The sequence below is a fragment of the Lithobates pipiens genome, unplaced genomic scaffold (genome assembly GCF_037356315.1).
Source record: "Lithobates pipiens isolate NorthernLeopardFrog02 unplaced genomic scaffold, aLitPip1_a1.2 Scaffold_25, whole genome shotgun sequence".
Classification (NCBI taxonomy): Eukaryota; Metazoa; Chordata; class Amphibia; order Anura; family Ranidae; genus Lithobates; species Lithobates pipiens.
Window position 1 is genome coordinate 55,606,843 of NW_027507787.1, and position 24,686 is coordinate 55,631,528.

The 24,686-nt window shown below is 42.2% G+C and overlaps 1 protein-coding gene across 3 annotated transcripts in view; it reads left to right on the plus strand.

The window, feature by feature from the left end:
• PSD (pleckstrin and Sec7 domain containing) overlaps window positions 1–24,686 on the plus strand; it is a 711,875-nt gene that overhangs the window by 181,289 nt on the left and 505,900 nt on the right. The window contains exon 1 of one of the 3 annotated variants that reach the window (XM_077454480.1): window positions 8,593–8,791. The exons of the other annotated variants lie outside the window; for them this stretch is intronic. The gene's annotated coding sequence lies outside the window, so the exon portion shown is untranslated. Of the gene's footprint in view, window positions 1–8,592; window positions 8,792–24,686 lie in introns of those variants that run through there. 3 annotated transcript variants of the gene reach the window in all.

Here is a 24,686-nt window from a genome sequence, read left to right on the forward strand (position 1 = left end):
TTCAGACCTCTCACCTTACGCTTGGGTTGGTACACATGCGTAGAATCTTATGGCTGAAAAATTGGTCAGCCGAATCACCATGTAAGAATCTCCTGGCCGGATTTCCTTTTCGTGGTGCAAAACTGTTTGGAGAGGATTTGGACAATTATATCCAAAGGATCTCTAGTGGGAAAAGCACCCTTTTACCAGTCAAGAAAAGGAGTAAACGTCCCTCCTTTAATTGGGCACTTTCTCCAGTGTCAGTGTCATCAGCCTCCAGGCAATCACAACGGCCTCCTCCGTCAGGCTCAAAGGCTAAAACTCAGAGTCAACCCCAGGGACAAAAGAAGTCCTGGGGGAGAAGGTCTTCAAGACAAAACGCTAAGACCTCCTTATAAAGGGGCGCCCCCACTCACTCGAGTGGGGGGAAGACTACTAAAGTTCTCAGGGCTCTGGCAGGAGGAATTTTGGGACAAAGGGGTGGTCTTCACAATAACTCTAGGTTACAAACTAGAATTCCCTTCTCCTCGTTTCCTCGGATCAAATGTACTCAGAGAAAAATAAGTCTCTCCTTCTAGCGTTGGAGCGACTATTGTCGCAAAAAGTTATCATGGTAGTTCCCATGCAAGAGCAGGGAATGTTTTTTTTTTTCAAACCTTTTCACAGTACCAAAGCCAAACGGAGATGTCAGACCCATTCTAGATCTCAAAGACCTAAACCGATTTCTAAAGATACGGTCCTTTCGTATGGAATCGATCTGATCGGTAGTATCCTTCCTGCAAGGAGGAGAACTTCTGGCGTCAATAGACATCAAAGATGCGTACCTGCATGTACCTATTTTCCCTGCTCATCAAAATTCCTGCCTTTCGAAGTAGAAAAGCACCACTTTCAGTTTGTAGCTCTGCCTTTCGGCTAGCTACTGCACTTCGGGTGTTTACAAAGATCTTGGGCCCTCCTCTGGCCAGATTAAGGGCCCAAGGTATAACAATAATAGCATACCTAGACGACTTGCTCTTGATAGACCGGTCGGTAGCCCGCCTGGGCCAAAATTTGGTCACCACAATCAACTACCTGGAATGCCTAGGTTGGGTCCTCAATTTAGAGAAGTCTTCTTTAAAACCAGTAAGAAAACTAGAGTATTTGGGTCTGGTCATAGATACAGCCCAGCAGAAGGTTTTCCTACCCCAAGCAAAGATCAGTGCTATAAGAGAACTGATTCAGGTAGTAAGGGCAAAGAAGGGTCCTTCTATTCGTCTTTGTATGAGGTTGTTGGGGAAGATGGTGGTTTCATTTGAAGTAGCTCCCTATGCTCAGTTTCATTCAAGGCTGCTGCAAAACAGTATCCTATCAGCCTGGAACAAGAAGGTTCAGCCGTTAGATTTTCGATGCATCTGTCCCCTACATCGAGTTGGAAGCCTCAGCTGGTGGTTGATACCCGAAAATCTGCGGAAAGGAAAATACTTTTTACCAGTTACTTGGACAGTGGTAACAACAGATGCCAGTCTTTTGGGTTGGGGGCAGTCCTGGAACAGTCGACTGTCCAAGGGAGATGGTCCAAGACCGAAAGGGCCTTACCCATCAACATTCTGGAGATCCGTGCGGCGTATCTAGCCCTAAAAGCCTGGGCACTCAGGTTGCAGGGTTGCCCTGTCAGGATCCAGTCCGACGATGCCACAGCAGTGGCTTATATCAATCACCAAGGGGGCACCAAGAGTCGTGCAGCTCAGAAGTAAACCAGATCTTAATCTGGGCAGAAAGACATGTGCCATGCATATCGGCAGTCTTCATTCCGGGGGTAGAGAACTGGCAGGCGGACTACTTGAGTCACCAGCAGTTAGTCCCAGGGGAATGGCCTCTTCACCCCGACATCTTCTTGGCCATATGCCAGAGATGGGGGGTTCCGGATGTAGATATCTTTGCGTCCAGGTGCAACAACAAGGTCGACAACTTTGTGTCAAGAATGAGAAAAGGGATCCTCTTGCATGCGGGACAGATGCGTTGGTAACTCTGTGGCATCAGTTCTCTCTGATTTATGCATTCCCTCCTATTCTGCTACTGCCAAGACTTCTTTGCAGGATCAGGCAGGAAAAGAAGTCGGTGCTTCTAGTGGTCCCAGCATGGCCCAGAAGAGCTTGGTATGCAGAAATAGTGAAGATGGAGGTAGGTTCTCCTTCGACCCTACCGTCCTGTCCAGACCTTCTATCCCAGGGACCAGTATTCCATCCTACCTCACAAACGCTAAATTTAACGGTTTGGCTATTAAAAACCACATTCTGAAGAATCGTGGGCTTTCGGGCCCTGTGATATCTACCTTGATTAATGCAAGAAAGCCAGCTTCCAGAATGATTTATCACAGAGTTTGGAAAGCATATGTCTCCTGGTGTGAATCCGGGGGTTGGCACCCCAGAAAATGTCATGAGCAGAATCCTCGAATTTCTGCAAAATGGGTTAGAGATGAAACTGGCCTTGAGTACCATCAAGGGCCAAGTCTCGGCCTTATTGGTCCTGTTTCAACGTCCACTTGCTTCGCATTCTTTGGTCTGAAGCTTTATACAAGGGGTAACGTGCCTTAATCCTCCAGTTAGGGCGCCTCTGAACCCCTGGGATTTGAATTTGTTTCTGTCAGCTTTACAGAAGCAGCCTTTTGAACAGATACATCAAATTCCCTTAGTTCTGTTGACAAGGAAATTTATTTTTCTGGTGGCCATTTCTTCTGCCAGAAGAGTATCAGAATTAGCGGCCCTCTCTTGTAAAGAACCGTATCTGATAATGCACAAGGATAGAGTGGTGTTACGACCTCATCCTAGTTTTCTACCGAAGGTGGTCTCAGGTTTTCATCTAAACCAAGATATTGTTCTGCCTTCCTTTTTTCCAAATCCCTGCTCTATGGAAGAGAAGTCACTACATTCTTTGGATGTAGTGAGAGCAGTCAAAGCCTATCTGGAAGCGACTGCTCAGGTTTGCAAAATGGATGTTTTGTTCTTATTACCTGAGGGTCCTAAGAGAGAAAGGGCAGCTTTGAAATCTACCATTGCTAAATGAATTTGACAAGTAATTGTTCAAGCTTATGGTTTGAAGCAAAAGATTCCGCCTTTTCAAATCAAGGTGCACTCCACTAGGGCTATTAGTGCTTCGTGGGCAGTGCATCACCAGGCCTCCATGGCTCAAATCTGCAAGGCCGCAACCTGGTCATCAGTCCATACATTCACCAAATTTTATCAGGTGGATGTGAGAAGGCATGAGGATATCGCCTTTGGGCGTAGTGTGCTGCAGACAGCGGTACAGGGTCCTCAGGTCTGATTACACCCTATGTTGTGGCCTATTACCCCTTATAGTAATTACTATGGCTTTGTGTCCCATGATGTACTTCAAAGAAAATGATTTTACAGGGAAGCTGTTATATAAATCCTATTTCTTGGTGACCTTTTCCTGAAGGACTACTCTCCCTTCCAGCCATCTGCAAACACCCACAGGACAATTAAAATGCTATGGTTAGGTGATCAACTTCCAAAAATCTGCTCTCCGGCCTTCTCTTTGCCTGGAATATTTGGGTCTGGTCCTGGTCCTGGACACATGCCAAGCAAATGTTTTCATTTCATTTAGAGAAGAAACTGCTCTCTCATAGCTCACGGATGGGAATTGAGGCCAAAGAAACATCCCACAGTGAGATTCTCCAGGCCTTCAAGGTTGTGCCATTCACCAAGTTCCATTATAGACCTCTCCAGCACAACATCTTTTTGACCTATGGTAGAACAAGCATACTCCCCATCAACATCCTGGAGCTGAGAGCAGTAAGGATGGCTCTACAACATTGGAATCCCCTTCTGCTAGGACACCTAATCAGGGTGCAATCAGACAGTTCCATAGCTGTGGCCTACATCGCCAACCAAGGGGGCACCAGGTGTCATGCAGCCTTGAAGGAAGTAAGCTATATCATCTCATGGAGAGAGATTCACTGTCCAGCACTCTGTAGTCCACACCAAGGAGTGGATAGCTGGAAAATGGATTACCTTCGTCACCACTGCTTGAATCAAGGAGCATGGGCTCTTCACCCTGACATCTTTAACCACTTCCAGACCAGCGCACGACGATGTACGTCGACAGAATGGCACGGGCAGGCATATTGGCGTACATGCCACGCTGGTCGGGACCCCCGTGAGTCCGGTCGCGGGACCCGCGGACTCGATCGCCGCGGGCATCCCCGCGATCGTCTCACGGAGCGGCCGAATGGAGGAAATGCTGTGTAAACAACATTTTTCCATTCTGCCTAGCAACTAGTGACGCTGATCTCTGCTCCATGTGATTGGAGAAGAGATCAGTGTACACTAAATGAAAGCCCAACCCCCCCACAATTAGTAACACACCCCTAGGAACACTTAACCCCTACACTGCCACCCACTGGTTAACCCTTTCACTGCCAGTGCCATTTACACAGGAATCACTGCATTTATATAGCAGTGATTACTGTATAAATGACAATGGTCCCAAAAATGTCCGATGGGTCCCCCACAATGTCGCAGTCACAATAAAAATCGCAGATCGCCGCCATTACTAGTAAAAAAAAAAATAATAAAAAATTATTAATAAAAATGCTATAAAACTATCCCTATTTTGTAAACGCTATAACTTTTGCGCAAACCAATCAATAATCGCTTATTGCGATTTTTTTACCAAAAATATGTAGAAGAATACGTATGGGCCTAAACTGAGGGAAAAAAAAATTTTTTTTATATATTTTTGGGGAATATTTATTATGACGAAAAGTAAAAAATAATGCGTTTTTTTCAAAATTATCGCTCTATTTTTGTTTATAGCGCAAAAAATAAAAACCGCAGGGGTGATCAAATACCACCAAAAGAAAGCTCTATTTGTGGGAAAAAAAGGACGTAAATTTTGTTTGGGAGCCACGTCGCACGACCGCGCAATTGTCAGTTAAAGCGACGCAGTGCCGAATCGCAAAAAGTGGTCTGGTCTTTGACCAGCAAATTGGTCCGGTCTGAAAGTGGTTAACTTGACAGGTTAAAGATGGAGGACCTTGGATGTGGATACCGTGGCCTCCAGATTCAACAGCAACCTACCTCTGTTAGGGATCAGGGCCAAGAAGCTAACACTAGCATCAGATGCCTTGATAATCTCCTGGTCTCATTTCAGACTAATCTATGCATTCTCTCCAAATTCTACCTTGTCTGCCCCACAAAATAGAGCAAGAGAAAAGTGATTCCCATTGCACCAAACTGACCCAGAAGAACTTGGTAGATTTTTTTCCTTTAGATTTACCAAAACCATATAATATTAGGTCAAACCTAAACACTTTCAATTTGTATGCAATCAAGCAGGCCCTTGCACTATATAGTTGAAGGTAAATCTGAAGGAAATTGAAAAACAAAAGTTGTAAAGTGTGTATCCAGCTTAAGACTACTAGCCTCTCCCCAACAGACCAGACCTGATGCTCTTTTTTTCCATCCAGCTTATCAGTCACTAGCCTTAAAGCGGAGGTCCACCCTAAAGTGGACCTTCTGCTCATTGGAATCCTCCCCCCCTCCGGCGCCACAATTGGCACCTTTCAGGGGGGAGGGGGGTGCAGGTACCTGTACAGTACAGGTATCTGCACCCACTTCCGGCATAGCTATCTGTGGAAAGGGGCGTAGATTACCCCCCTTTCCGAAAGTCCCCCGCTGCCTGCTGGGAAACACACGGATCCCAGAGGCAGCGGGACCATCCTTATTGCGCAGCGCGACTCGCGCATGCGCAGTAGGGAACTGGGAAATGAAGCCGAAAGGCTCCACTTCCTGATTCCCATACCCAAGATGGCGGCGGCAGCACCCGAGAGACGATCGAGAGATCGGCTTCGGGTGCCGACATCGCGGGCGCGCTGGGCGGGTAAGTGTCCTTATTTTAAAAGTAATTTTAAAAGTCAGCAGCTGCAGTATTTGTAGCTGCTGGCTTTTAAAAAAAATTACTCTGCGCATCACATTCTGGCCTGCTTAGAATCAGGTCTTGACCAAAACTTAAGCACTATGAAAGGACAGATTTTGGCCTTGTCCATTCCTTTTCAAAAAAGTGGAACTTTACCAATAACAACTTGATAAAAATAATGTTCTTTAGCAAGAAACATACATCCCACATTAATAATTACGCTCCCAAAATTAGTTTGTGCTATCAATTGCCTCCAGCATGGCTCCTGTTTCTTCTTGCTGTAGACTGCCATTTTAGCTGATGCCCAGAGCCCCTGAACTGCAGTCATTCTTTAGGCTGTCAGGAAATTGACCTCTACAAATTCAGCACAGTGCCTAAAGATAGAGGACAACTGAGCATGTGCAGTGCAGCGTAAGACAGTTTTAATTTTAATGTTTTACATAACTATACCTGCAAGACAGACCAGCCTGAAGTGATCTAGCAGGACTTTATTGTTCCACTTTAAGGTGTATCTTGACTTTTGGATCACCTTTTGCTTCCTTGGGACCTCAACTTGTTTCTCTTTGCCCTGCAGAAACCAACTTTGAACCTAACAGGGATATCTCCTTAGATGACCTCCCCTGCAAAGTGCCTTTTTTGGTTGCTATCACACCTAGTAGATGTGTCTCTGAAATGGCAGCTCTCTTTTGTAAGGAGCCTTTCCTCATTCTTCACAATGGCAAAGTAGTCCTAGGCCATAGACCGGGGCTGGCAACCCATTGATCGTGGGCTACCTTTCGGTAGGTGACTGGTAGACCGGAAAAAGGTCTGCACCACTGACCCCCGCCTCCTACTGCTAGCTGCCAGTCTTCACCCTCAGCCTCATCTAGGCTGGGAGGGGGATGTGAAAGGGACAGTGGACACTGCTATAGGAGGGCCATGCCCATAGAGGTGTCCTCTACCACCCTTCATATTACACCCCCCCCCCCCCCAAATCCCTGCATTCTGAGCACAATGCACTCCTGATCCCTGCATTCTGAGGGTAACGCACTCCTGAACCCTGCATTCTAAAGGGTAACACACTCCTGAACTCTGCATTATGAGCCTTGCGCACTCCTGAACCCTGCATTCTAAAGGGTAACACACTCCTGAACCCTAAATTCTGAGCCTAACGCACTCCTGAACCCTGCATTCTAAAGGGTAATGCACTCCTGAACCCTGCATTCTAAAGGGTAACGCACTCCTAAACCCTGCATTCTGAGCGTAACGCACTCTTGAGCCCTGCACACTCTTGTAAGTGCGCTTTGAACACGTTGCAGGAAACACACATGGAACATGCCTTTCTGGCATTGCGTTCTGGTGTGAACCGGCCCTAACAACAGGACACTGTGCCCAGTGATCCTTGACTTCATCAGTGTTGATCAAGTAGATCTCCATCTCTCTAAGGTTGCCTACCCCTGCCTTCCTTCTTAAGGTGGTATCAGTCTGCCACTGCAATGAACACATAGTCCTTTCATCTTTGTTTTCTACTCCAAAGCACCCAAAAAAATTGCTCTTCATTGTCTGGATGAAGTCAGATATCAGTCTACCTCAAAGCAAAAGCTTCTATTAGGAAGACTCCCCATTCGTCCTATCCTAAGGACCTCGCAAGGGACCACCTGCTTTTAAGCCCACCATTGCTCAATGGATAAGACAACTGATGGAGCTTACACTCTAAAGAAGGACAATCCTTCTTTGTCTTTACATGACCAACCCAGCAAGTTGATGGGCATTTCCTGAACATTCCAGCACCAGGCCTCTGTGGCCCAGCTTTGTAAGGCTGGCACTTGTTCCTAAAAGTTTTACCAGGTGTACATCCAGGTATTGCATCTACTCCTAGTTCATTCATTATAAATGCAACATTTAACTGAAAATTACTTGCAGTCGCTTAAGGGTTTGCTTGTACAGCAGCATATTTCCCCAGACTCCTGATTCTCACCTTAGTATTGAAACCCTTTTTATAACTTTTACATTGCCTGCTGTCTAGCAGTCCTTGTCATTCACAGGAATACAGTTGTTCTAGTTTGCGTGGAGTATGCCTTTCCTGATTCAACTATCCAGACTCATCTGAGATAAGCACAGCCAAGGACAGAACCTCTGTCCCTAATAACACTGCTCCAACCAATAAGCGAACCACCACTCTGTATATTAGAGCTCCAAGTGTCCTCTGAACTCAGCCCCCTATCATGCTCCTCCAGGTAATTAATTCAAACCATTGCAGTACACAGTCTTGCATACAATTTGACCTCAAACAGCTATGTCTGTGATACACTTTTATAGTACACCATTCTACACTTTAACACATTTCCTTTAGATTGGTTACTTATAGCATGCATAAATAACATGTCTGCCTGTCTATCATACAGTAGGATTTTATAGAATTCCTAGAACATGAATTACCTTTTCTAAAAATACATGGTTATCTTTCTGTGGTTCATAGTGTTCTGAAATTGCAGTATTTCACTTTTAGTAGCTGCCGAAAAATTAGCTATTGCTCGTTACATTCTCAATAGAGAGTTGATGGTTACTTGTTTATGACCTTGCCATCAGCCACCAGGACAAAAGCACTTCTTCCATCTGCCACCTAGAGTCTTAACTGACAAAGCAGGCCCCCAGTATGGTGAGCAGCAGCTGATTGGCTGTTAGTAGCATTCTGGCTTTGAATGACAATGGATGAGGGAGTGAGGAAAGACTGAGATTAATCCTGCAGTAGAAGGCTGTAAACTCTAACAGCAATATAACTGCTGAATGGAAAAGAAATAATACTGTTAATTTATATGTCCAGGCACAGCTATCGGCCACAGATATCTTTCTTCTGAGGCTGATAAGGAAAAAGGCAAACGCGATGCTACAAAATGGAATATTCAAAGCACCAAGGGTGAGTAATGAACTGTGCAACTGGCTAGCTTAATTAGCTTCTCTTTTTCTTGCTTTATACAATAGGCATGAAGGATAAAAATGTGTCTAAGAAGTCTTGTTCAATCACAGGGCAATCTTGCTAGATTATTAGTACAGATGACAAGCCTGTAATTTTTATTTTCTTGAACCCCTCATTGCCCGTCACCCTGTCACACATTAATAGATGAGATTAAAAATCCAACAGGCTTGTTTTTTTTTCCCCAACATAATAGCTAGTTTAGAACAATTGGTCCCTAAAACCTCTGTTCTTGTTCTAGAGGAATTTTGTATGTGTTTGTTTATTGAGAATGAAAAAAATAAAGCTTGCAAGGATGACAAAGCAAGGTGTTTGTGAGGCTAAAAGAGATCAGAGAAGGTTGTATGCATACAGCATGCTTAAAACTAAGGTTTGGGATTTTCCCAAAATGTTTTCCCAGGTAATGTGTCTTGATTGTGTTTTTTGAATGTTTTTGGTCCAGAAACAGTCTTATCGCTTTCTTGTTTATAATTGGATATCTGTTAATATGATAGCCTTGCTATGTGCTAATAAGGTGATTTAGTGAAACTGGTGAAATTGCCTTGCTATAGCATTATATGATGTCTGATTTTAGACTAGCCATACAATTAGATGGTACTTCATGCTTGTTTACCTCCCTAAATGATAGTTTTCTGCAGTTAGTCTTCAGCAGACAATGTGCTTTTAGCAGTACTCTGCAGTTTATAAGTCTTGCTTTTATGCATATTAGCCAAATGCTTAAACATTTTCGGGATTAATCAGTAAAACATCATAGTGCTGAATAAAAAGCTCAAGTGTGTGTATGTGTTCCTTGCCTAAAATGCCCTGTTAGTTATAATTGATTGGTGCTTTGGGCACCTTAAAATGATAAAATATTACTAATTCTAAATGCTAGATGGATTTTTATTTAAAAACATTTACCAAAACTATTATTTTATTATGTTAATACGGTGTTTGTAGCTTCTTTTTTAACCTGCAAAGAAAATTTTATATAAACCTGTACTTTACTCATACTGGACAAATAACAAGTATAATTCCATAAGGGAATTTAAGCAACTATACTTCTCCCCCACACTCCTTCACTGTCTTGGAAATACCCGGTACTTTTGTGGATGGGTAAACACAGAACACTCCCTGCAGTGGCGTGTATGGGGGAGGGGGGTGGTAGTATGTAGCCCTGAATAGGTTTCAACTGACTAGTAAAGCAGACCATAGCTTATGTAATTTTCTTTCCTGCAAATTTTTCAATTCCCCCTTCAACACAGTGAGTGTTGATGGCAGAATCGCTACAGTGGAGCTATTGTGTTTTCCCAGTGAGGGGCAAGGGCAGCCGCCCCTACCTGGAAAACACAGTGATTACTGCTTGTGGCTATAGCTGCTGGCAATAATCGCATGCTAAAAATCTGACATGCTAGGTATACCCAAGTGATTTGTTGGATTTACTTGGGTACAATCAGTTGGGTACATTCTTTCACCTGGAGCGAAGACTCAGTTTGGCGCCCAATTGTTTTATTTTTTTACAATAATATATAACGCCAGTGTGTAATATTACACATCAGTGTACCCCTTACATCAATGCTCCCTTACATCAGTGTCCACCTTACGTCAGTTTCCCCCATTACTTTAGGATTCCCCCTAACATCAGAGTCCCTCTTTTCATCAGTATCCCCCCTTACATCAGATTCCAACCTTACATGAATGCCCCACCTTACTTTAGTATTCCCCCCTTTACATCAGCGCCCTGCCTTACATTAATGCCCCTTCTTACTTCAGTGCCCCTCCTTACATCAGTGTTCCCCCTTACATCAGATTCCCTCCTTACATCGTTGTCCCCTCTTACATCAAATTCCCCCCTTACATCAGTGTCTACTCCTACATCAGAGTCCAACCTTACATCAGTGTCCCCCCCTTATATCAATGACCCACCTTACATTAGTAATTCAAATTGGTTATTGGCGCAAAGTTGTAGGTGCTGGTGTGTGCCTGGGGTTCTAAATTTAATCAATATAATTAAATATTTTCAGGATCTCTAAAATACTCCATAAGCCCATCAAAAAGTCAATAGGTAGGTTTACTTAAGTGTTGATGCAAGAAGCAGCTCAAGGGCACAACTGAGGAGAAAGCACAAGCGCTATACTAAATGCAGCATATATGAATTTTACTGTAGATAACAAAAGTATCACTCTTGTTATCTACATTAAAATCCATATATGCTGCACTCAGTATAGCGCCTGTGCTTTCTCCTCAGTTGCCACCTTACATTAGTATCCCCTTTACATCAGTGTCCCCCTCTTATATCGATGGCTCATCTTACATTAGTATCCCTCTTTATATTAGCCTCCCCTCGTACATCAGAGCCCCCCCCTTACGCCAGTGTCCCCTCTTACAACAGTGTCCCATCTTATTTCAGAGCCCCCCCTTACATCAATTCCCCACTTTGCATTAGAGTCCTTCCTTACATGAGTGTGCTCCCTTAATTCAGTGTCCCCTTTTACTTTAGAGCCTCCCCTTACATCAGTTTGCCTCTTTATATCAATGTCCCCTTTTACTTCAATTCACATAAGTGTCCCCCCCCCCCCCTCTACAATAGTGCCTTCCTTGCATCAGTCCTCCTTTATGTCAGTGTCCTCTCTTACTTCAGAGCTCCCCCTTACATCAATTCCCCCTTTATAGCAGTGTGTGAAGTGCCTGTCTTGCATTAGAGCTTCCCCGTATATTAGTGCCCCCCTTACATCAGCATATCCCCACCTTACATAAATTCCCTTCACCTTTAGCACAGTGTCTCGTCCTTTACATCAATGTTACCCCATTAACGTCATTTCCCCCCCCCAATCAGGATGCCTCCTTACATCAGTGTGCCCCTCCCCCCCTTTACATCAACGTGCCCCCCTTCAGCATGGTTTTAGCAGTACAGGGGGGAGCCCTCTCTTAGGCACTGCAGTTGTAGTAGCAGAACAGATCTTTCAGCTGCAGCTGCTCCTGTCACTGTTGGTTGCTGCAGCTCAAAGATCAGTCGGGGGGGGGGGGGGGGCATACTTACAAAGCTCTTGTTCAGCCCAGGGGATCTGTTATCTCCAAGGCACATTCCTCCACCTGGTCCTACATGCACAGGATCTTGTATTTCCTCTGACACTTAGGCCACGTACACACGGGCGGACTGTCTGACGGACTTGGTCCGCTGAAACGTGTTTCAGCGGACAGTCCGCTCGTGTGTGGGCTTCAGCTGACTTTTTCAGCGGACAGTCTGGCGGACTAAGTCTTTCGGAATTTCCGTAATATTGTCCGTCCAACTTTGGTTTCAGCGGACAGTCCGCTCGTGAGTAGGCAAGTTGGACGGACTAAGTATGGTGCATGCTCAGAAAGGATTTACACGGCCGAAGGTTGCATTGCAGTGTATTGGACGTCGTATTTCTAGTCCCGTCGTACGTGCTGTACACGTCATCGTGCAAGCTTTCAGCAGACTGTCTGTTCATCGTGTGTGGTCAAGTCCGTTCATTCAAAAGTAGGACGGACTGTCTGTCGGATTGTCTGACGGACTTAGTTGGCCAGACAGCTGGCAGAGCTGGGGGGGGGGGGGGGGGCACACGTGTCTTCCCGAGCACAGCATAGCCAGACAGACATCTGAGTTGTAAAGAGGGCACACACAGGTTCTCCTGCATACTTTATATCAGCTCCACTCTCCTACCCCTCCCCACTTTTGAGTACCTGCTGACATACACTGTCAGCCATGGTGCTCCTCTCAATGTAGCGCCCAGGACACATCCCCCCTGCCCCTTCCTACATTTGGCCCTGGGTACAATCAACCTGCCCATACACTGATCGAGTCTCAGGTGTCTCTGATGGTCTCAGGTTGAACTGGATGGACTGGTGTCTTTATTCAACCTAACTAACTATGAAACTATGGTCCTTGCTGAGATTCGACCCATCTATGGCCAGCTTTGCACAGTAACCTTGAACCACATGACAGCGGATTAGGGTGTGTGTGTGTGGGGGGGGGGGGGTGTTAGGTGCAGTGAAGGTAAGTGTAAGATGCATAAAATCTCTCCTGTAAAGAAAACATATTTTACATTGTACTTTGGCCAGTATGAGTATAGTACAGTTTGTGTTTAAGAAATGTTTGGAGTGCTAGAAATTGTGTCTGTCAATTGATAAGAGATTCTCCTTTCAAAGTTATTTTTTCCCCTCAAAAGCTCAAGAATTATACTAAGGTCCCATGCAAATCTGGCCAGTCCATTTTGTTGCATTAACACATTGGCATTATAAGGTTGTGTTAAAGCAGCCCATTGACAATGGACCTACAGTATAACCAGACCAGCACTCTTTTCTCTGCCACAATGCAAGGCACTTTGGTGTGTTACTGTCGATATGGTGCAACACAGGTGCATTGGTATATTTATGCCATTCAGCATAAATGCACTGCAGTATTGTGGTAATGTACATTACTGCAATGCATACATTTGGATGGACCATTCAAATGAGCTATAGGACAGTCAAAAACCTTGCATCCTTTGTTTTATTGGCTTATTAAAGTGAACTTCTACTTCCTGTTTAGCATTACTACTTCCTAGGTCAGCTGTCTGCTCCCTGAAAAGAAATGATGATGCTGATTCATTATTCAATGAGAAAGCTGGAGAGGGAGAGATGGCACATGAAACTGCATTGCTGAACAAAGAAGATTTGCTTAAAGCCATGTTTGGATATAGTTACATTGATCCCTCTTGGATCACTGTAATTATGCATATACCATACCTGCATGATCTCTCTAGAAGCTGGAAATTACATAGTAGGCACAACTACAGTGATCTCCATTATCTTCTGGGTCCCTTGCTAAGCAACTTTTCTACTGCCATGCGAATTCAGGAAGTCACCTGCTCCACATGATTGCCATTCAGAGATCACTCTGCCTTTTTTTTCAATGAATGCAAAGTGTTCTCTGAATGGACAAGGTGAAATTCACACTTTTCACCTTGTCCAATCAGAGAATGCTTTGCATTCATTAAGAAAACACAAAGCATTCTCTGAATGGTATCTGTCCTGAACAGGTGATCTCCTGTGCTCACAATGCAGCAGGGCAGCCGCTTGACATGGGACACAGAAGCTAGTGGAGATCACTGTAGCACTGGTATCTACTACAGTGATTTTAATCATTTAGAGCTGTGCATAGTTACAGTACAGTGCCCCAAGATACTGTATACCCATACCAGGACTTGCTCTGTGCACAGAACTGTGCATATTGTATAAATCAAGATTGGCTATACAGAATTACAAATCTTTTGACAGGTAAAACCATAAACATGCATCTATTCCAAATGTTTATCTAGCTCAGGATTTTGCTTTAATGCAGCTACAAAAATGTCTACATGTCCTCTTTATGCCTTGGTATCTTATTATAGAATCAATTATAACACATTAGCATTTGATGGCAAAAAAAATTGGCTCAGGGCTTTGGCACACAATCTGATTCTTGTTTCAGATTTTACTACAAGCCACGCAGTTTTGTCCCACAAATAAAATCATCAGTTCCAAATTATATGTACTATGTACCCCTTATCTAAAATGCAGTGGCAATGTAAGTTAGAAACAACATGTGTAACCATATAAGGGATGCCTGCTTATTGAAGTACTCTGAATTGCCCCTGCAGACTAAAAACCTAGCAGGAGGATAGATACATTTTGGAATATAGTTGGATGCTCAATGCCATACATTTTTCTGGGTTGGAGACACAGAGAAAAATAATTAATATATTTAGCTTTGTATTTACACCTGGTAGCCAAACCTATAATACTTATTATACTGACTAAGTCTAGTACAAATCATTATATTACTCCTGTCCTTGAAGCAGTATTAAACCCAAGAGGAACATTTTTATATATTTCAGCTTACAAATCATGTAGTGGCTGCATTGGCTACATCACTGTACCTTCATTTGTTTAGAATGGCAGTCAGTATATGGATATATGTTTGCAAGCATGACTGTAAAATTAGGTAGCCAATTGTATGAGGCAATCCCTCTTGACCACCCAACCCACTCTCGTTCCTTCTTTTACTAGCCTCTGCATCCCTATAATTCCACCAATAGTCACATGGCTTTCGTCTACTCCACATTGGACCCTTTAATCTACCTGGCTTTCTTTTTTTTTTATCTCCCCTTGTATTTATTCTATCTTCTTTCATTTCATTCATATGCTTTTAAAACCCCTAGGGTCTGCAAGACTGTGCCATATTGTATGTCTTTGCCCTCCTCTCAACACTCCTAACACCTGAGAAATGTGGGCCAAATTTAAAGTGGAAGTAAAGTCAAAACCAAACTAACTCAAACCTACTTCCACATTCCAAGCCTGATCAATTTAGCTCTGTAATGAAAAGATCGATATACTCACCTATTTTGAAACCAATCCAGTCCAGTCTCCAGCGAAAATGCCTCGTTAATGAGGTCACCCATTGACTTACTATAGGGCTTCCGCTGTCAACTGCTTCTTCTGCACACCGAAGCTACCGCTGACCACTCAACCTGGGACCGGAGCGGCTGCAAAATAGGCAAGTATAGCGTTCTTTTCTTTACAGGGCTAGATAGATTAAGCTTAGAGTGTGGGTAGGAGTAGGTTTAGTTAGGTTTTGCCTTTAGTTCCACTTTAATTTCTACAGTCCCCAGTTGGAGAGGGGTCTATGCTGTTCCAGAAAGAGGTAGAACTTCCCTCCCCAGTGTTTTCTTATTCTTTTTTCTTATTAGCGATTTAACATGAACAGTCAAACCAAGCAATGTGGATACTCAATGGTCTGTTTGTTACCATTTATTGTAACTTTGTAAAACTCAGTAAAGATTAATGGAATGCAATTGCAGAGATCTATTATGCAGTAAGTAGTAAATATTAGTGCATGTGTATCTTTTAAGAACAACATTTTATTACGGATTTACTTTACTAAAGCCTCACTCTCACCATGTGCAGGGATGTGAGTGTTAGTGCACCTTTTTCTGCATGACTACAAAGAAAACAATTATCCTTTATGTGCCCTGTTCACACCACATCACTGGTATCATATCTGGATTTTTTCTGCACAGAAATCTGCAACGTATATGCAGTTTTCAGCGCAGAAAAATAATTCATGTGACATCAAGATTGTGATGTGAACAGGGCACATATGCCTCGTTTCCACTGAGCGGATCGGTTCGGTTCGGTACGGTACACTATTTTGAGTGTTTCCATTATTAAAGCGGCCCATACAAGTGAACCATATCGCACCGTTCATGGTCCTGCTTTAGATGTGGGGCCATAGAAAATGGTACGGTACGGTTAGGGTGGAGCTACGATACATTTCACTGATTGGCGGACAGAAAATCTGCCAATCAGTGTGATGCCATGCTAGGCTTTTTGGTGGTCCGACTTGCAGTGGAAACGCTCACCTGAATAGGCCGACCATTCTAACCATTTCAAACTGTACCGACACAAACCGATCAGCTCAGTGGAAATGAGGCAAAAGAGAACAATTGTGTTTCTTTTGCCCTTGCAGAGAATTTAGATTATGTATTTTTCCCCAAAAAAAAAAAAGTACGTAACAGCAGAATTGTGGTGCAAACTGGGCAAATAGAAAAAAAATTGCTTTCCTTGTGTCCTTTTAGAGACCTACGTAATAAATACACATCTCTGCACATGACATGCACAAGCCTATGCAAGTCAAATCTCAGCACTTTTTCTACTAGTTTTTATGCATGTATGCTGTGAACATGCCAATTCACACCAGAATTGTGCAGGAACGTGTTCCTTTGCAATTAGATTTTCAGTCCATTCTTTTGAATGGGCTGAGATTGCACTGGATTGCACCAAAGGTAGTGTATGAACCACTTTTAAAACTCGCTGCAACCAGATTGCATAGTACTGCAGTACAGTGTGATCAAGTGTAGACAAACAAGCTGCATTCCAGTGTGAACAAGCCCTTAAGGTTTTGTTACATGGATCAGTTGAATGTACTGCTTACAGGCTATTTTTAAAAATATTTTCAAAATTAAAAAATGGAGCACTCCTGGGTACCATAACAGCATTGCATGCCACAGAAACAGGTGTACACGACCTGGGCACCCCTGGATACCCTAAGGAGAACAGTGTTCCCCACAGCGAATGGTGGCTGTGACCAAATTGTGATAATAGTGGAAGAGGCTAAAAGAAGTTTGGTCAAATAAAACCTTAACCCAATCTACACTGGGTCCACGGTATGTAATATATGGAGTGCAGGGCCAGAAGTGCATAATGCACAGAGTTGAGAAGTCAAAAGTGAATAACGCACTCCCAAGCAAAAATTACATCCTTGTCCCAGTACAAATCCCCCACCCTCAATGACAAAACCAGCTCCAAGTGCAAATTCCCCCTCCTGTGGTTATCAGCGTGCCATTAGTGTGTCCAGAAATGCCACTAGAGCCTGTAGTTTTAATAGCGTGATGCTGGGGCAAACACGGCTGTGTCTCTTGTCTGACAGACTGCAAAGTGGCTCACGGAGACAGCATGTGACGTCAGAAGTGCAGGGGAACACAGCGCGTATCTGAGCATGCGTGGGATCCGTACGGAGCCAGCGCGCTCCTTTCTCAAGTGTAGAGGGAGAGCTGAATGACAGCTCATAAATACCTATATTCATTAGATGAACTGACAATGTACAATTTAGGCCAAAAAGATAGAAGCAATGCTAGCCATACAGAGTAAAGAGATTACAATGTTGCCATATCAATAAATAAGTTACCAACAATAGACATTTTAGCAATATGCTCATGACAGCACAGAAATTTTTGACACAAACAACTGTATTAGTATACTGATAAATTAGAATAAGCTTCTAATAATAAAAAAAAATAAAAAATGAAATCATAAATAACAAAAAGTAAAAATATATAATTAATGAAACAGGAAAAAAAATGCAATTCTAAAAGTTACAAAAATCATTCTTAAAAATATTTATATTCATGTAAATATCAATATTCATATAAAAATACCAATAAAAAATTGTCAATATTATCTACAAAAGAAGCAATTAACAAGTGGCAATAATGGCAATATTGTAAGTACAGAGTCACAGGATAGTGTGTATCTCAATTTCCTTGTTAAGGCCATTAGGGACAAGAGTGTCCAAAGTAAAAATCCAAAACGTTTTACGTTCACACAATTCGAGAAACATTCTGCTTCAGAGATGTCACCAGGTGGGTGATTCAATCACCCATACCTGGAGGCCCAGCATGGACTGATCATGGAACTCTAAAAAGTGTTGTGGCACACTGTGTTTATCACAACCCAATTCTGTAAGCCGACAATGCTTACCAAGGGGACAAATAGTTCGGCCCACATATAGCATTTTACATGGGCACGTCAAACAATAAACAACATAACTGCTGGAGCAGTTATGAAATTGATTGAAATGATAAGTTATTCCTTTGTGGGTAAAGTTTTTTGGCCATGTTATCAATTGGCAGGTTTTGCAGAGGGGCTTATTGCACCTATACATCCCTGTTAGTGGAATAAGACACAAAGGATTCATGCCGCGCTTATGTTTTAATTTACTGGGGGCAATCTTATTCTTAAGTGTAGGGGCCCTCCTATAAGTGAATTTAGGTCTATCACCCAATGTAGAACTCAGATGGGGATCCTGCTTCAAAATACTCCAGTGTTTTCTAAGAATATGTTCCATTCTTTTATATTGCCTATGGAACCCCGTAATAAAACGCACAGCAGGTTCTTCTGGGGGTTTGGCCACCTCCCCGAGAGAAAGGTGCTGTACGCATGTTCTACTAAATGTGAGGGATAACCTTTCTCAATAAACTTCTCTTTAAGGATTATGCGCTGTGATATATAGTCGCAATCCCTGGTGCAGTTCAGTTTTGACCTAACTGCCCTTTAGGGATATTGTTCACCCACAAAGGGTGATGGCAGCTATCATAATGCATATACGAATTGCCGGAAGTTGGTTTGGTATAGTTTCAGGCAAAGATGTTATTGCTATCATGGTTAAGTTCAAGATCAAGAAAAGCTAAGCTCTCCTTATTCCAAACCGCAGAGAAAGAAAGGCCCATATTATTAGTGTTGCAGTAAGAGACAAAATCGTCCACCTGGGATGAAGTGCCATCCCAGATGATGACGATATTGTCAATATATCGGCCAAAAAACACCACATATTGAGCAAAAGGATTATTATTCAATATGTACTGATTCTCCCACAGACCCATGGTAAGATCAGCATAAGAGGGTGCAAAGTTGGCGCCCATAGCTGTACCATGGGTCTGTAGATAGAACTGGGCCTCAAATTGGAAATAGTTATGAGTGAGCCAAAAAGAGGTAGCCTCCAAAATGAATGAGGCTTGTCTGGTATTAAGTTGGGAATCTAGATTCAGAAAATGCTGTACTGCTAATAGGCTCACGTCATGTGGAATTAATGTATAAAGAGAATTAACATAGAGGGACAACCAGGAGTAACTCTCATTCCAGGTGTACGGGGACAAAAGATCCAACAAATGTATGGAGTCCCATATATAAGATGTCAGGCCTTGAGCCAATGGTTGTAGAAAATAATCAGTGTATAGTGAAAAACCACTACTAACACTATTCATTGATGCCACAATTGGTCTGCCCGGTGGATGTAGTACATCCTTATGTACTTTAGGTAGATGGTAAAAATAAGGTGTACTATAAAATTCTTTGCACAGAAAGGCTGCCTCTTTTTTATCAATAATTTGATCAACGGCTTTTGAGATTAAAGTTTCAGCCTCGATGCGAAAAGAAGGCAGAGGGTCATTGGGTAATATCTTATATGTTTTAGTGTCTGAAAGCAACCTAGTTGCCTCGGCCACATAAGATATACGGTCTTGGATGACGATCCCCCCTCCCTTATCCGGAGATTTAATGGCAAGGTCTGGATTATCTAAAAAACGTTTGAGCGAAGCTTTTTCTCCAGACGTAAGATTTTGAGAGCAATATTTTTGTTTGCTCGTTGATTGTTGATATCATTTTTGAAGGTCAGCAATAACAACCCTATAAAAGGCCTCCAAATATGGACCCTTAGAGTGGGGTAAAACGATGATCTTGGTTTTAGATCAGTGTGTACTATTGGGGGAGATGTTCGAAAATGTTGGGTGAATAGTTCCCAATCTAAATCAATAGGCGATTCCTCAAGGTCAGGGTGACAATCGTGAATACTGATGGTACTGTCAATATAATTTTCTAAATCTGATTCTATTGATACCGGATTGGAAGGAGGAGGAATTGCCTCCAATCCTTCACTTTTCATGGATTGTATGTGAAAATACCTTTTCAGGGTAAGATTTCTTATACATTTGTTCAAATCTTTGAACAATAAAAAATAATTTGGTTTCTTTGTAGGAGAAAAAGTCAAACCACTGCTCAACAAAGAAATATCTTCAGTTGTTTAATTGATAGGAAGATAAATTGAATAATTTTATCGTTTCAGTAATTTGGCACTGGTGCTTATGTTTTCCCTGCCCACCTCTACACCCTCGTCTGTGTATTTTCTTTTTAATGTTTTGGGTGTGAGCCCCTGTCTAAAAAGGAGAAAAAGACAAGGAGGTAGTATAAGAGGGTATATCACCTTTATTAAAATCACTGACAAGGAGGTCAAACGAGGAGCTGTTTGGGACAAAACTTTTGCTTTTGTCAGCAAACGAAGTGGTGTTTTTTAAAATATTAGAAGATACTGAATTAGAACGGGAAGAAACAAGATCAATAGATGTGGGATCTATGAGTGATGTCCTGGAGGACTTAGAAGCAGGCTCAGTAACTAGTGCTGTAACAATATTAGACCCCACCAAAGAGGTAACTTTATTAGTAATAGGTGTGTCTTTCTTAGACTTCTCTTTGGGCACGCATTTAGATCTATGTCTACGTGACGGCCGTGTCCTTTGGGGTAATATACTAGCCCTCTGTTCATTCAAATTGACATATCACCGGAAAGGGGGGGGGGGTGGCCTATACTGTGTAAAGGGGCTGGATGTAATCTATTTTGTTTAGGCCTATTCTGTTTCATAGGTACTCTAGAAAAAGGATGAACCGCCATGGGGGGGGGGGTATAGAGCTATTCTCCTTCCAAGAAAAAAACTTTATTCTGGGAATAATCCTCTATATCTCTATCAAATTACTTGATTTTAACCTCAGTAAGCATATTTTCCTTATTTTTAGTATTCCTTTTAAGGGTTTCTAACCAAGTGGGCGGAACCTTTAAATGATAAGCAACAATTCAGATGATAACATCGGCACATGGTGGACCAATTCATTATATTTTATATATCTCTGGCTCACTATAACTTCCAACCACTTGGCAGTACAAAATTTCAGCTATCCCCTCCCACTCTTTAGTATGTGTAAGATCTAAAAACAAGCAATTTTTAAGTACCCTCAAACTTTTCTGTTGTAGGTATTTCTTTAGAAAAAAAAATCATCCCACCATTGTGTATTGGCTGAATGTATTAGCCTCTCTAATTTCTTAAATTTGCCACAAAGAGTATAACAGTCAGCTCTTGTAAGCTTAGAGGAATTACAAAACAAATCAGGTGGGGGACTGGTATATAAATTATCAAGTACATCATATTTATAAAATTATATCATTAATAAAATCCATGAGGAAAAAAAAACACAATTATTGTTTTTATATCCCAAATGTTGGTAAATCATATGATACTTATTCACACCTTTGTCTAATGAATACGGTACTACAGAACTGTCTAAAGAAAACCAATTTTAACCAAAGGCTAAAAAAATATATAATTAACGCTCATTAGCAGTGAAGGGTAAAAAAATTATAATAAATAATAATAAAAAATAATGATTAATAGAATAACACTTATAAAACTAGCTGCCAGTCACAACTTCACAGAAGGCACATAGAAAAAAACATAAGGGAACAATGGCGCTCAGTAAATCAATGTAAATCACATAATTAATCAAACTGATAAATAAAATTAAGATTAAAATTAACTGTAATAAATAAATATCAGTAAGAAGTCTTCATAAGACTACTGTCCAGCCATGAATTTTTTGTATTAAATAAAAAGTACTTGTAAGTGTGCAGTCCAAAAACACTGTATCTTGCTAGACGGACAGACAATAATATAGGCTCTTTCACAGAAGGGCCCCTACACTTAAGAATAAGATTGTCCCCAGTAAATTAAAACGTAAGTACGACATGAATCCTTTGTGTCTTATTCCACTTACAGGGATGTATAGGTGCAATAAGCCCCTCTGCAAAACCTGCCAATTCATTAACCATGGCCAAAAAAACTTTACCCACAAAGGAATAACTTATCATTTCGATCAATTTCATAACTGCTCCAGCAATTATGTAGTTTATTGTTTGACGAACCCATGTAAAATGCTATATGTGGGCCAAACCATTTGTCCCCTTAGGCAACGCTTTGGTAAGCATCGTCGGCTTACAGAATTGGGTTGTGATAAACACGGTGTGCCATGACACTTTTTAGAGTTCCATGATCAGTCGACGCTGGGCCTCCAGGTATGGGTGATTGAATTCATACCTGGTGACATCTCTGAAGCAGAACGTTTCTTGAAATTGTGTGAACGTGAAACGTTCTGGATTTTTACTTTGGACACTCTTGCCCCTAATGGCTTTAATGAGGATATTGAAATACACACTATCCTGTGACTCTGTACTTACAATATTGCCACTATTTCCACTTGTTAATGGCTTCTTTTGTAAATAATATTGACAATTTTTTATTGGTATTTTTTATGGTGAATTTTTATATGAATATTGATATTTACATGAATATAAATATTTTTAAGAATAATTTTTGTAACTTATAATTAAATTTTTTTTTTTCCTGTTTTATTAATATAATATATTCTTGTTATTTATGATTTAATTTTTTGATTTTATTATTAGAAGCTTATTCTAATTTATCAGTATACTAATACAGTTGTTTGTGTTAAAAATTTCTGTGCTGTCATGAGCATATTGCTAAAATGTCTATTGTTGGTAACTTATTTATTGATATGGCAACATTGTAATCTCTTTACTCTGTATGGCTAGCATTGCTTCTATCTTTTTGGCCTAAATTGTACATCGTCAGTTCGTCTAATGAATGGAGGTATTTATGAGCTGTCATTCAGCTCTCCCTCTATCTTTGCACTTGAGAAAGGAGCGCGCTGGCTCCGTACGGATACCACGCATGCTCAGAAATGCGTTGTGTTCCCCTGCATTTCTGACATCACGCGCTGTTTCCGTAAACCGCTCTGCAGTTTGTCAGACGTGAGACACAGCCGGGTTCGCTCCCCCCAGTGTCTTGCTATTAAAACTACGGCTCTAGTGGCATTTCTGGACACACCGATGACACTTTGATGACCACAGCTCTGTGGACAATGCTGAAGTAATGGACCACTGCAAGTTATGTTGCATTGAACTGCTAAATACTATGCTGCATGGGCTCTTATGGTGACTGTAGTACATATAAAGAAAAGTTCCAGCAAGAAAAAGACTGCGATTTATCACGCCAGTGACCTGTACCTGGTAAATGTGGATACAGGCTTGCTTGGGGAGAAGACCAATGGGGATTGGAAGAAGGGGTGCTGGTCTACGCGATAGTGGCAGCCGCTAATGGACCCCACCTCAAACCACGGTACTGGGGCCCCAGACAACTTGTATAATAGTGGCGTAGTCCACTTGCCAAATAACTTCCAGCCATGGAATGGGTGGCAGAGCTCAGGGCAGACTTATTGCCCCGTGGTTGAAAGCATTCACATAGGCCACCTAGCACAGAAACTGGTTTATCAACTGCCGTTAGGAAATGCTACAGATGCACATTCTGCGTTCAGTGGAGGACTAACTTTGTAATGTGTACAGATATAAAGTTGCACTCTCTTGTTAAAGTGACAGCTAATTGTTTTAAATTGCAAGCTTACTGCAGGAGCGTGCACAGTGTGGTAATTCAGAGCAGCCAATGGAGTTTTCCTATATGTCGAATCAGTTTTTGATTGCTATATGTTATTTGCTTTGCAGCTCATTTAATGTGCCTGTTATCTGGCAAACAACTACAGGTGCAGCTCATAAAATTTGAATATCATCAAAAAGTTAATTTATTTCAGTAATTAGTTTCAAAAAGTGAAACTCATATATTTTATATGGATGCGTTACACACAGAGTCATATATTTCAAGCATTCTTTTCATTTTGATAATTATGGATTACAGCTAGTGAAAACCCCAAATTCATGTAAATATTGCATAAGCCCAATAAAAAGAAGGATTTTTAATACAGAAATGTTGGCTTACTAAGTATGTCCATGTACAGTATAGTATGCACTTAATACTTGGTCGGGGCATCTTTTGCATGAATTACTGCATCAATGCGGCATGGCAGGGAGGCAATCGGCCTGTGTCACTGCTGAGGTGTAATGGAAGCCCAGGTTGCTTTGATAGCAGCCTTCAGCTCGTCTGCATTGTTGGGTCTGGTGTCTCTCATCTTCCTCTTGACAATTCCCCACAGATTCTCTATAGCAGAGTTGCTATAGAGAATCAATGTGAAGAAAAGAGCCAGCGCTAGAGGAAGCAGAGCTGATGCTTCCTGTATAGCGCCGGATCCAAATGTACTCCACCTGTGGCAGGAGCGATACAGGAAGCATAGGCTCTGCTCTCTACTGCAGCCACAATGCTTCCTCCAGTGCTGTCTCCTGTCACAGTGACGCTCTTAGATGGTGGGTCAGGAACCAGCCAGCAATACCCACCAACAATACCTGCCAGCAGTACCCACCAACAGTCCCAGCCAACAGTACCAGCCCTGGAGGACCGCCAGCAGCAGCCACCAGCCATTCTCATCTGGGGGACAGCAGCAGCCAGCGATATCCGCAGGACTCCTGAGGAAG